Below are 12084 nucleotides of genomic sequence, written 5' to 3'. Positions count from 1 at the left end.
TCGACATGTAGAGAACAATATCATACAACACGATATTGTTATTTAAATAATTCAATAAAAAATCGTGAAAATCACGGTTTCTTGTAGTTAGAGTAAGATTGTTTTAATATATCCAAACCAACTCAAATTTAATCTCCCTTTTAGAGAATATGTCAATCAGTATTTGTTTGGTATTTGTTCCATTTCACGACTGAAAATCTGTTTCAGTCATCAATGTAGATTCAACTGAATGTAGATTCAACACCTCTGCCTGACAGCATTTCACTGTTGATTCAATCATATTTTGCCATCTGAGATGCAACACAGCCGTGACAACGACACACAGTCACTGTGAACAAGAGAATGATTTTCTTGAGGCGGACCATTCTCAGTTCATCCGTCTCAATTGGTAGAGAGTGTAGGCGTTTAAATATGTCTCCATCCAACCCAAATTGCATCCATTAACGGGCCCACTGCGGATGATTTGAGCTCACAGAAACATCCAGAGCAGATACAGTCATTTATAATTCAGTGGGCCTTTTTGTTCGACAGAAAAACTTGCCCGAGAGCTAAATGTTCAGCCTTGAGATTATATCAAAGATGTGGAGAGAAATGTGTTCAGCAGCTATCATGACAACCAAACATGCAAGATTTTCTCCAAGTCGAACCTCAACAAATCTCCCTGCAACATAAATATTGATGTTTGAATCTGAACATCCATTAAAACCAGCCCTGTGGCATTCCGTGATAAACGAACATGATGTATAGCATTCTGAAAGTTAGCATTTAGTTAACTACTTAAATGCTACATTAACCTTTTATCAACGCCAACTGCAAGCCAGACATGGAATCTACTCACTCCAGTGCGAATGTGTAAGTTCACACCTAAACACTCAAGTGACATAGCCTACTAATGTATTGTTCCACAGAGTTACATTTATACTGGCAAAACCTCTGTTCCACTGACAGCCATCAGACATCCAATTGAGGAAATGTCATTTCCCCAAGACTCATAAAATTACTTCCAGCCCAACTGGCCACGATAAAGGATCTGAGGATTTCATATTAGTGACATTTTAATCTGGGTCTAGGTTAATTAAACATTTAAAAAGGGCTTGAAATCAATTAAATGACATGAAAACTTGATTCAAGAGCAGAGAGAGCTTCGGGACATTGGAGGCTTTTCACGGGTAGCTGTCCTGCAGATAAAAATCGTTCAACTTCCACATGATGGGACTCTTCAACTACCACTCTTCCTTAATGGAACTGACAATGGTTGTAAGCTTCGTCATAAAACACTAAAATACTGTTTTAATGAGACTTCTTCTGGATGCTCAACAGCCTGTCGCTAAGCCTGTGGCTCCGAAGCCATTCCTTTTTAAGCATCTACCATTTTAGCCTAAGTTCATTATCCTTAAACACATTGGAGCCGAGATGGCTGGGGTGAAGGTCTCTGTGCTTTCAGTCCAAAGCACTGGGACATACAGAACAGGCCATTTTTTACAATGACCTACCCCTTGGTTGCTATAGAAAAGTGTTGACACAGTTTTCCTGTTTGACTAAATTCCCCAAAATAAAGTCATAATATTGGACAAGCTTGATAAGATTTAGTGCTATTCATTAGTTGCAATACTTTTGACATAATGTGCAATATGTCAGAGTAGAGAAACATGTTGTGAAAGACTTGCAGAAAAAAAGACTAGATTGGAAAGGTTTGTGCGGACAGTTTCTTTTTCTTTTTCTTTATAAGGCTGCTTTGGTTGCGTATTACAAGTCTCCTTTCAAATGTACAGCTCACTTTCAAGTCTTCTGAAATCACATTTTACTGACAAATGTGTCCCATATCATACCAACAGGCAACTCTGCAAATGAAAACCCTAACTCAACTATTAGAAACATACTCTCCAAAGTGTTTACAATTCTGGGATGAACTGCAACAAAAGATTATTTTCATTTATAAGGCTGTCGATTACGTTTTCTACTAACTGATTCTAGTGCAAAGAAGGCTCTGAACCAAAGAAGTCATATCATAAGTGGGGATGGGTATCATTAGGATATAATTGGCACTGATACTCTTACTGTTACTACTAATTTGGCACAAAAAATAAAGATATGACATGAAAAGATGTGAAAAGAATCAACAGTTATTTTGTTAATAGGTATTTGCAGAAATAAGGCCAATTGTTTCCCAATTTATAGCATTTAGCTGCATTTTTATTCAATTTAGTAGAAGTTGGGACCAGACGTACCGGACAGTTTTTGATACCTATCCCTAATCACAAGTTCCCATAGCCCAAGGCAATGTCTTCAGTTTGCTTGTTCTGTCCCACAAATCAGTCCAAAGCCCTAGAAATATTCTTTGTACTTTGTTTTGTTAAAAGTAACAAATCCTCACATTTTAGTGAGCTTCCCCTCAGGCGGACACTGGACAGCTAAACCTATTTTTGCAACGCTTCTACAAACTTTAGCTTGTATTCAACACTTTTTGCAAGCAGTTTGAACCCTCAACAGGAGAGAAATCAGTGAAAACGGTCTCCAACCTTCACGCTTTGTCGTGATGATGCTCTGTCTTTCAGAAACACAGTCAATCACTCCTTCTGATGGCTGCAGCCCACAGACAACCTGCAGTGCCATCTGGGAGCCTTGCCAAAAGGAATGTCCATCCACAGGGGTGACTGTGTGCGAGTGTGTGTGAATGGTTGTGTCTGAGGCCATGCTGCCTACTGAGACAATCAAATCCACAGTGACAGCAAGTGGGCAAAACAAAGAGTCATTCTTCTCTCACAATTCAGCAACTTTCGGCCTGTCAAAGAGTCAAAAGACGAGGACTGCAGACAAAGAGAACTCTGCGGGACACCAGAGAGGGAGAGAAAATAAGCTCAGGAAAAGCTGATTTAGTTTTCCAGACAAACCTGCAGCATACCTGAGCCAGAAAATGAAAAGTTATTCAGCCCACACACTGTGGTCTTGGACATTTGTACCAACTATTTTGGTTCTCGCTCAAGTCCTCAACATATGCCCAAGTTGATGCCAAATGCTATTTAAGACCAGAAAAAAGGGGAAGAAGGGGGATGTGAAATGCATCTAGTGCACTCACCATCTGTCGCGTCGTGCTCGCGACTGCAGCGGCCGCCGCTCCCACCTCAATGTGCAAAGTGAAGCTTTCAGTGTGACGTTTAGTGAAGATGTCTGGGCCGACAGGGCAGCACCGGGCACCGAGCCAGAGCCTTACAAATTTACACAGCTCATTTTATAGAGCGGGCACAGAGCCTGAGAGCCATGCCACATACCCAAACGCCACCACACTCACACCCATAAACACTAACCGGGATACAGCAAAAGCTCAAGAAAAAGAGGGTGAAATATACTATCCATATCCGGCCTCGACACTGCTCTGTTAATGGAAGAAAGGCCAACTGGTGAGCCGAGCTCTCGGCTTCAGACGGATCGCCACACAGAGCGATACTGACAAAGCTTTCCACCATGATCAGGCAAAAACCAGAAAGGCCTTTTCATTAGAAGAACCCCCATCTCTTCCTTTAGTATTGAGTCAATTTGCAGGAAGCCTGCTCAGCGTCTTTGCAAAGTCAGGAGAGCTTAGTGCCACAGAGCTGAACGACAACAGCTGACTCATGCACCGGGCGGCTCATCCAAAGTGAAAGAGACAACTATCTTGCAGATTCTTCCCTCACACTTTCTTACAGTAGGCACAACGTTACTGCAATCATCTTGTTCCAAGTAATCACACTGATGAGGACTATAAGAGCGACTGGTGGTGAGAGCAAATGTTCTAAACAGCCAGGCACAGACACTTTAGCTGTATTCTTCTTGTTACGTCAGCCATATGCTCTTGTTTCCTGCTCAATCTGTTATGATCTCACTCCAGTTTTATCTGATTGGACATAAACTCTGAATCTAAGGCTTCATTGCAGTTTTTGCAAAATGGTTATGCGTTGAATAAAGCTTGTTTCTTAAAGCTTTTAACAAATCAAGGGTTTAATGCAGAGTGGTTACACCGGAGCAGAACAGCAGTTATGTAAGCTGCGGACATATTTACATTAATTTGTGCTGAGAGCCTTTCATTAGACAGATAACCCTCTGAGGATGTCAACCTGGCAGCAGTCAATTAGTTATTTTTCAAAAATAGAGAAATGGCCATTATAATCATTTGTTCAAAACGACTGAGTGGAGAATTGGGTGACGTTTTTAAAAGTCCTTATTAAGCTCAAACAACTGCATTGTGTCTAGACGCAAATGAGCTTAAAACCATGCTGGCATTTTTTTTTTATTAAGTGCACAATTTATCAACATCCGCCCCTGACATGAGGCCACTCTGTCCCCACTGCATATCTTAGAGAGGTTGGTAGGGTTATTAGAGCCAGTTGCAGTTTGGAATTTGTATAGCTCCAATTTTTATGATTTTCTCATTGAACATTTGACTCTAGGGATGGGCAGTCGGTCGGTGAGTCAGTCAGTGAGTCAGTCAACCACTCTGGTCCAAACTAAGATATCTACAGTATAACAACTACTGGATGGTTTTCTACATACATTGATGGTCCCCAGCAGATGAATCCCAATGACTTTGGTGATCCCGACTGCTAATCTAGCGCCACCATGAGGTTAAGATTTGAATTTGTCCAGTGCTTTGGTTTATGACTCAATACCTGCAAAACTAATCACATTCCTAACAGCCTCAGCTGTACTTATGTGTTTACAGCTAACTGGAAAATGTTACCATGCTAACATGCTAAACTAAATGTTGTTAGCAAAAAAAAGAAGACTTTTCTCATTTCAGACAGCTTTATTTATTAAGTTCTTATACAGCTGCTTGTGTAACAAACGTTAAAAAACAGATGCATTTCATAAGTCTAGCTTTGTTCTGTATGCTTTGTTAGCAAGTAAAAGTACTACTTTATTATAAAAACACATTTATATTCCTCAAAGTAAGAGATCAGAAAATGGATCAATTTGCTATTGGTACCAAAACTCAGGTATGATATTGCCACCAGTATCATAGGATTTCTAATGTATACAATAATATAATAACCAACCAAACTATCTAAAAGCTGAAACTCTCAAGACGTGTTCTACGTCAGGTCACACCTCAGTCAATGATGTCACAGCAGGTGTTTTCCACAGACTGTCAACAGATTACCTCATCTAATAAAGTAACATCAGCACAAAACTCCAATCTTTGAATGGTCCAAAGTATTTAAAAAGTGCTTGTTTGTGCCATTCTTTAAACGCGCTGGACAATGCAAGAATCTGATCTCGGCTTAATGGATTTGCACAATCAATTTTGTGCTGGATCCCAAGCAGACAAATGCCTCCAGCTGTCTGAGAAACAATGTCCTGGAGACTGCTTTGTCAGAGGGAAGTGAGTGGCGCGTGAGAGTCAAATCTGGGTGACTTACACACAAAAAAACAACAGTTTCTTTTAAAAACAAGCCTGAAAACTGTTTCCCCATAATCGACCTTTACTAATGTCCTTCAAACGTACGCTGATATCTGATGATCTTTGAGACCCAGTCTTATGATGCGTTTGATTCTAAACACTCTGTCATGGGACTGCTCACACACAGTGATCACATTGTTTTTGTGACAGCTAGGGCTGCATCTGGGAGTGTGGTCCATCCTTAGATCTAACCCATTTCCCACACTTTAATTTCGTCTCACCAGACTGTTGCTGTTAAAAACAATGAATCTCTATCGACTATCTGTTTTGCTAATGGGTTCTTCAAAATCCACAGACTCCAAATAGAATAAATCCTAATTAAAAACATTCAAATCCAGCCTCTTCAATCACCAGTCAAACCTCTTTACCCATACAACGCAGCCTATTAATGATTTGCAAAAGTGTAAACATACCGCACACACACTTCTTTCCTGGCCAGCACACATACCTCAGATAACTATTCCAAATCCCCAAGCTCTTCCCGGCCCAGACGAGGTGTGCATTCCTGGCCAGCTATCCAATACTGTCAGAGGAATCTGAAATTTCATCCTTTCCAACCCCCTCCCTCTTCTCCCCGCCGACACTCCTGCCACAGTTTGCCTCCAAAACACTCTCCTCCTGCTGTCCTCACACATGGAAAACACAACTGTCTGTCCACATGTGCAAAAGCCTCAACACATGAATACACACATGGATTTCAACACGGACAGGTGGACCTGCTAGGTGTCCAGGGCCAGCTTGGGTGACAAAAAGGCAGTACAGATGCTAGGATTAGTGGATGAATCGATTAGTTGACATTTGACTATTTTTAAAGTCAATAAATCATTTGTGTAATTTTTCAGCCTCTCAGATATGGATATTTCCAGCTTTCGTCTGTTTTAAAATCATACAAACTGAATATCTTTGGGTTGTGCTAGTTCAAATACAGTTGTGAAAAATAAAGAATTCCTTTGTACCCACAGCACAATGTATGTTGAAACTTGTGACTGTTTATTTTACCCGCTGTTCATATTAACTTTGCTTGTATGTTCTGATCATGATTATTTAATGCTTGCTGGTTACAAAAGAAAGGGATCAACAAAGGACTTAACTAGCTATGAACGACAAGTGGACACACCAGGAGACAACAAACAACTATGACAACGGGATCGTTTCATTTCATATATTAAAATATTTATGTAGATGAAACACCAGATTATGCTGAAAATCCTTTTTTTTCCCAGTTAGATTTTGAAGGGGTATATTCAATCATACACCTAACCTTGAAAACAAAGCGGTTTAAATGAAGCATTTTTCAAACTATCAAGACTTTGTGCAAACCCTGAATCTACTTATAGATGTTTTTCTGAAGTTTAGCTTTAATTGTAGTAATGAATATTTAGTGTTAGAAAACATGTTTTCAGGGGGATTAGCCTTGGAAGTAATGCTTTGTTCTGTTTTACATAGTTGTAAATTGAATATTTTCTGGTTTTGGACTACTGGTCAGACCAGATAAGCAACTTAAAGGCTTAATCTTGCGCTCTAGAAACATGTGATGTTTTTTTTTTGCACCATTTCCTTATATCTTTCAGACTAAATGTTTATTCAGAAAGTTACAGTTGAAGTTAAAAATCAAGTTTCAGCCCTCCTCAGCCTTCATGAATGAGTCTAAACTTGCTTCAACTCTTTCTCTGTGAGCCATTATACAAGCTTTAGCACCATATATAAGCTTTATTTATTGAGTGGGACGACAATAATATGAATGAGCTATGTGTGCCCACACAAGCACGTAGGCACATCCACAGACACACACACAAATAAACCCACACATAAAACACACACACGATCCGCCCGGTGATGTGGAGACAGAGGCTGGCCTCAGATTGCTGAGTCATCATTGCAGCCGCACCAGTGCTGCTGTTTCTCCTCATCTGCTCAACTGGAGTTGATGCGTCACACTGGGAGCCTTTTTTTTTTGTTTCGAAAACGTGGCCCTAATCTGCAGCGGGTTTTCCACAGCCGTGCACCACATGAAAGGCACGGGGGCCGCTTTCATTTAGCGTCCCTTAACCCCAATAAGCAGGGCCGCCCAATGTGCAACAGTCAAAAAGTCAACACAAAAGAAAAAAAAGCCATTGCCAACTTCATAAAAAAAATGCCTTGGTTGGTTTTACTTGAAATGTGCCACAAGCTGAACTGTGTTCAAAATCAGACAGAGAGACTACAGACACATTATTTGAGGGTTACTCTCATTTAGGTAACTGTTAGATCACAACATGTCAAGACAACTTTACAAACATCTTCACATTTATTTATATCTCTGGCTTTGCACCTCACAATTTCCTACATTTCCAAGAGCCAATAACTGGAATTCACTTGTCACAGTGTACTAAAAAAAGTTTTGCTGGGGACCGTAATGCCATGCTGTATGGTAAACTGACAACTTAAAAAAGCCAAACACTCACGCTCACTGCAGGCTACCAGACTGGATCTAATCATGCTTCTGCTTTGATTGATGTCACTACTTATCCGAGTTATCAGCAGTTATTTGGAGCAAAGCAACGGGCAAAGGTTTTGCAAAGAAATGTCTGACGCAGCTGCCAAAAAAATCGAACAATTTTAACCGTCTTGTAGAAAAATATCTGAACTGCAGCATCAATTTCTTCCGTGGACATGCTGAGGGAATAAAACACTGCTGAGAAACTTCAAGTCTTGTTCACAAATTTAAGCCACGGTCATTCATCATTTCTGAAGCCTGTGCCCTTTATAAAGAAATGGAAACTTGTCCAGCTACAATTCAAGCCTAGTTCGTCCTCGGTGGAGAACTGCCCTGCAACAGATCCACATAAGGTCACACCTAAACTAAAAGGCAGCTTTGTCACATCAGCAAAAAAAAACAACAAAAACCTGTTGCTTTTGCTTTGGGTTAACTCCACCTATCTGAAGCCGGCTCTTTTGTCCAGAAGGGAGAAAGTGTGGCATGTTGGACGGCAGCTTGTTTAAAAATTCGTTCAAACTGGAGGACTCCAGTCAAAACATGGCAGTGGCCTTTGATAAAGACAGAGACTGATGAGACAGAGGAATGTGCTTTGGCTCTGTCTACAAATAAAATCCTTGATGATACAGCACAACCCAAGGTTCGATCCCTTCAGATGGTACGGATGGCAGAGAGGATCATGTTTATTGTCGGAGCAAGACATCGGCAGAGTGGAGCAGAAGAAAGGCACACTGAAAGGTGAAACTGCCTTTTATCTGGAGGACCTTGGCTCGTCACCTTTGCTGGAAGGGATCAGCCCTGCTGATGCATCACAGTGCTTTTAGTAATGCACAAAAGGAAAATGCATTCAGTAATTCTCTGTAATAATACTGATGTCAGTAACATTATATTAATAAAGGATAGTTTTCTTTCAAATATTATAAGGTTGCCACTAACGAGTGTCATCAGCGATTAATCTGTATTTTTCTTTATTTAATCGATCGGTTTAAAATGTCAGCAAATAGTGAAAAATGCCCATCACAGGTTCCTACAGGCCATGGTGACATCTTCAAATGTCAATTTACCAACAAACAGTCCAGAGCCCAGCAATATTCACTTCACTGTCACACAAGGCTAAGAAAACCAAAATACACTCACATGTGATAAGTGGGAACCAGTTAATTAGTGCTTCATTTCAATGTGACATATTAATAATATAGGCTTAACTGTTCAATGAAATGTGTGTCACTAACTGTTTATATGTGCAATACAAACACTTGGATGACTAATTGTGTATTTAAACATTATTTATGGGCTAATAATTGGCCCAGAATTGTTAACCTGAACAATTAAAATGTGCTCAAATTTGATCGTCTCATTACAATATGATTCAGCTGTCAGAGCAAACATTATTCAGCTTGATTAGCTTGTCAGTTTGTAGCCGATTAAAAGGCTGAATACCTTTCAGCTGACTCTTAAGTATTTCTGCTTCTGCAGGTATTTGTGCTCAGGTGTTCAATGAGGACACAGGGGTCATGTCCTCTGTGATATTTATGGGAATCTGGGCGCTTTAATGACACGAAGAGGAGTTTAAATCCTACAATAACACACATATTTCACATGTTGAGTTTGTCTGAGGTCAATTTTGATCTTCTTAAACTAAAATAACAAGTATTTAGAGAAAATATAGGGCAATAAAAATATAACTGAACAGTTGTTGGTGACTAGTCTGCAGTTTCCAGGTGGGTGGGGCTCTGCTGGGGGAATTTCAACTCATGACCTCAGTATTTCTAAACGTCTGGCTCCAGCCCTGCTTCTACTTTACTTCAGAATTTCCATTTGATGCTTCTCCTCAACTAAATTTTAGATGGAAAGATTTAATGTACAAATTGTATGATCAGCTTCTTGAAGCTGCAGTAGGTAACTTATATCCAACACTTTATCCTAACAGTAGTAAATGAGGAAGATAATCTCTCATCTAATCTGGCATTTGCAAGAATCCACAGTGCCTGAATAAAAACCAACCAATCAGAGCCAGGAGAGATTGTCGTTTGTTGACTCTCATTCCTCAAATGTCGTCAAATGTTGATGCTGGGAATGAGATTCAACTATCCGCTATACCTTTGAGCCTCCAACCCAAAGCATTTTCTATATAATAAAAATAAATAAACAAATAAATGTGGGGGAAACGTGTGTAAGTAGGCTACATAAAAAATGTGAAGTTACAAAACTCTTAGCTTTAAAATGCCCAAAGTCTGTCATGTTGTGTGGCTGCAGATGTGAAGCAACGATCAGGTTGCACAGGGTGGACGTAAACCCGTGTCTGAACCAGTTTCAATGTATTAACACAGGCCTGGTGATTACTATCAACAAACACACTTTTGTTTGCCTTTGACTAGGCTGAAGAATTTGACAGGGCCTCTTGCATTCACTCACTGGCCAACATTTAAAATCACAGCTGGAAGGGGGTCGGGGGTAAAAAGATCCCCCCAAAAAAACCCTGTGTTAAACAAGACCCTTCACTAAATGAAACTTTAACTGAGTAAAGCACAGGCCTGAGTGTGTTCTATCAAAACGAGGTACGCAGCCCGCTGTGAATTAGCGGTCATAACGTTGGACTAATAATAAAGTTTTACACCCTTCCATTTCTCGCTCTGTTTTCATTTCTTTCTGCGTATGTCACTGCCAGACACAGCCGACAATCTTGGCTTCCTGAAAGCAGATAGCATCTTGAACAGCAGGGGAGCCGTTCAGATTATTTGTGTACAACGGTGCCTGGGACGCTTTTTACACCTGAGATGGCGATAAGGCATTCAGGGAAGAGCGGGTTTAGGCTCACAAACAAAACAGGCAGTGATGGTGAGCCTCGGTTTTAAGTACTACAGAATATTTGCTCCGTGAGGCGAGGCTGAGCAAACGTGACTGTCTGCAACAACAACAACAAAAAAAAAGGCCCCCTACGTCCTGCGTGACACAGAGCAGAGCTGAAGTGAGAAGCTGGCCCCTGCTGGGTTCAGTCTCTGTTTATGTCCCCACGATAACCTGCCTTTTATCTGAGAGGGTCAAACTGAAGTCAGAGTCGTCGGCGGAGGCCGCATGATTACGAGCAGACGACAAGAGGAGCGCTCGCTTCCTTGGGAACGAGCATGTTAAAAAGGAGAAAAGAACGTGGGTCGAGCTGTTGACTCTGGTGAGCGTTTAAAAAAATGATTTACCTTGCTGAACGTTTGACCTACTTTTACCCCTGTGTGTGATGTCGAGATGGTGCAATAAGCATCACCAGATGGCCAGACGAGCAGCGCGAGTGTGTGTGTTCAGCTCTGCATTCCAGCCTTCGTTGCATAGACTGCCTGACCTATACTGTGCAGACGAGTCGTGCAAGTAACCCACATACACGCAGGCTCACGCGCAGCTACTTTTAAAGCCTCTGCCTACAATAACAGTCCATCTTGATCGCGTTACATGCCTGGGCAGGGCCCTGGGAGTCCACAGGCCTACTGTACTTCAGTCTCACATGTGCACTTCATCTTTCTGCAGTGCAGTCACTCGGGTCAGTCAGTCAGTCAGTCAGTGAGTGAGTCAGCTCAGAGCTCCTTCCTCGCGAGTCTCCGGCCACCTGAGCTCGGCAGCGACTTAAAAATATCTGACCTTTGTTGAATCAGAAGCCAAGCAGGGACTGTCCCACCCAGCGTGCCACACTGGGGGGGAAAACCAACAAAACCGTGACATCAAATAAGTGGAGAGGCTGCTGAGGCGGAGCTATGCTGTGAGTGTGAGCAGCCAAAAGGAAAAAAAAAAAAAAAAGAAAAAGAGGGGGAGGGGTGCATTGGGGTCAGGAGGTGGAGAGGGGGAGGGGCTGGCTTTGCGTTTTAAATTTCTAGGCAAACCAAATTCCTAGATTTCAAACATTACCTGGAACCACCACAGAGCAGTGGTAGGGCCAGATCTGAATGTTGTGACTTCAGGTGTTAGACAGTAATGTGCAGGTTTTTATTCACAACACATTACACTGCAGGGACCGCCACAACGTGTTGGTTTTTATTAGCTTTTAACCAGTTCATCATTTTTCCAATTAATCGTTATTAGTTCCTCTTCTGTGTGAAGGTGTGATAATCTGTGAAATCATCTGGCTGCAGTTGATAATGAGAGCAAGAAAAAAGGGGAGGGGAGGGGCTGTTGGTGTGTGTGTGTGTGT

General features: G+C 41.3%; 1 protein-coding gene and 1 long non-coding RNA gene across 2 annotated transcripts in view; one reads left to right on the top strand and one right to left on the bottom strand.

Annotated features, from left to right (window-relative positions):
* The window catches only part of LOC118333581, a 166998-nt gene that overhangs the window by 133173 nt on the left and 21741 nt on the right, over nucleotides 1–12084 (top strand). The gene's annotated exons all lie outside the window — the stretch shown is intronic.
* The window catches only part of ankrd50 (ankyrin repeat domain 50), a 36249-nt gene that overhangs the window by 21050 nt on the left and 3115 nt on the right, over nucleotides 1–12084 (bottom strand). The window lies entirely within an intron of this gene.

This window comes from Morone saxatilis, unplaced genomic scaffold (genome assembly GCF_004916995.1).
Source record: "Morone saxatilis isolate NCDOM2014 unplaced genomic scaffold, NCSU_SB_2.0 Contig22, whole genome shotgun sequence".
Classification (NCBI taxonomy): domain Eukaryota; kingdom Metazoa; phylum Chordata; class Actinopteri; family Moronidae; genus Morone; species Morone saxatilis.
Note: the sequence above shows the minus strand (reverse complement) of the source record. Positions and strands in the feature narration are given on the sequence as shown.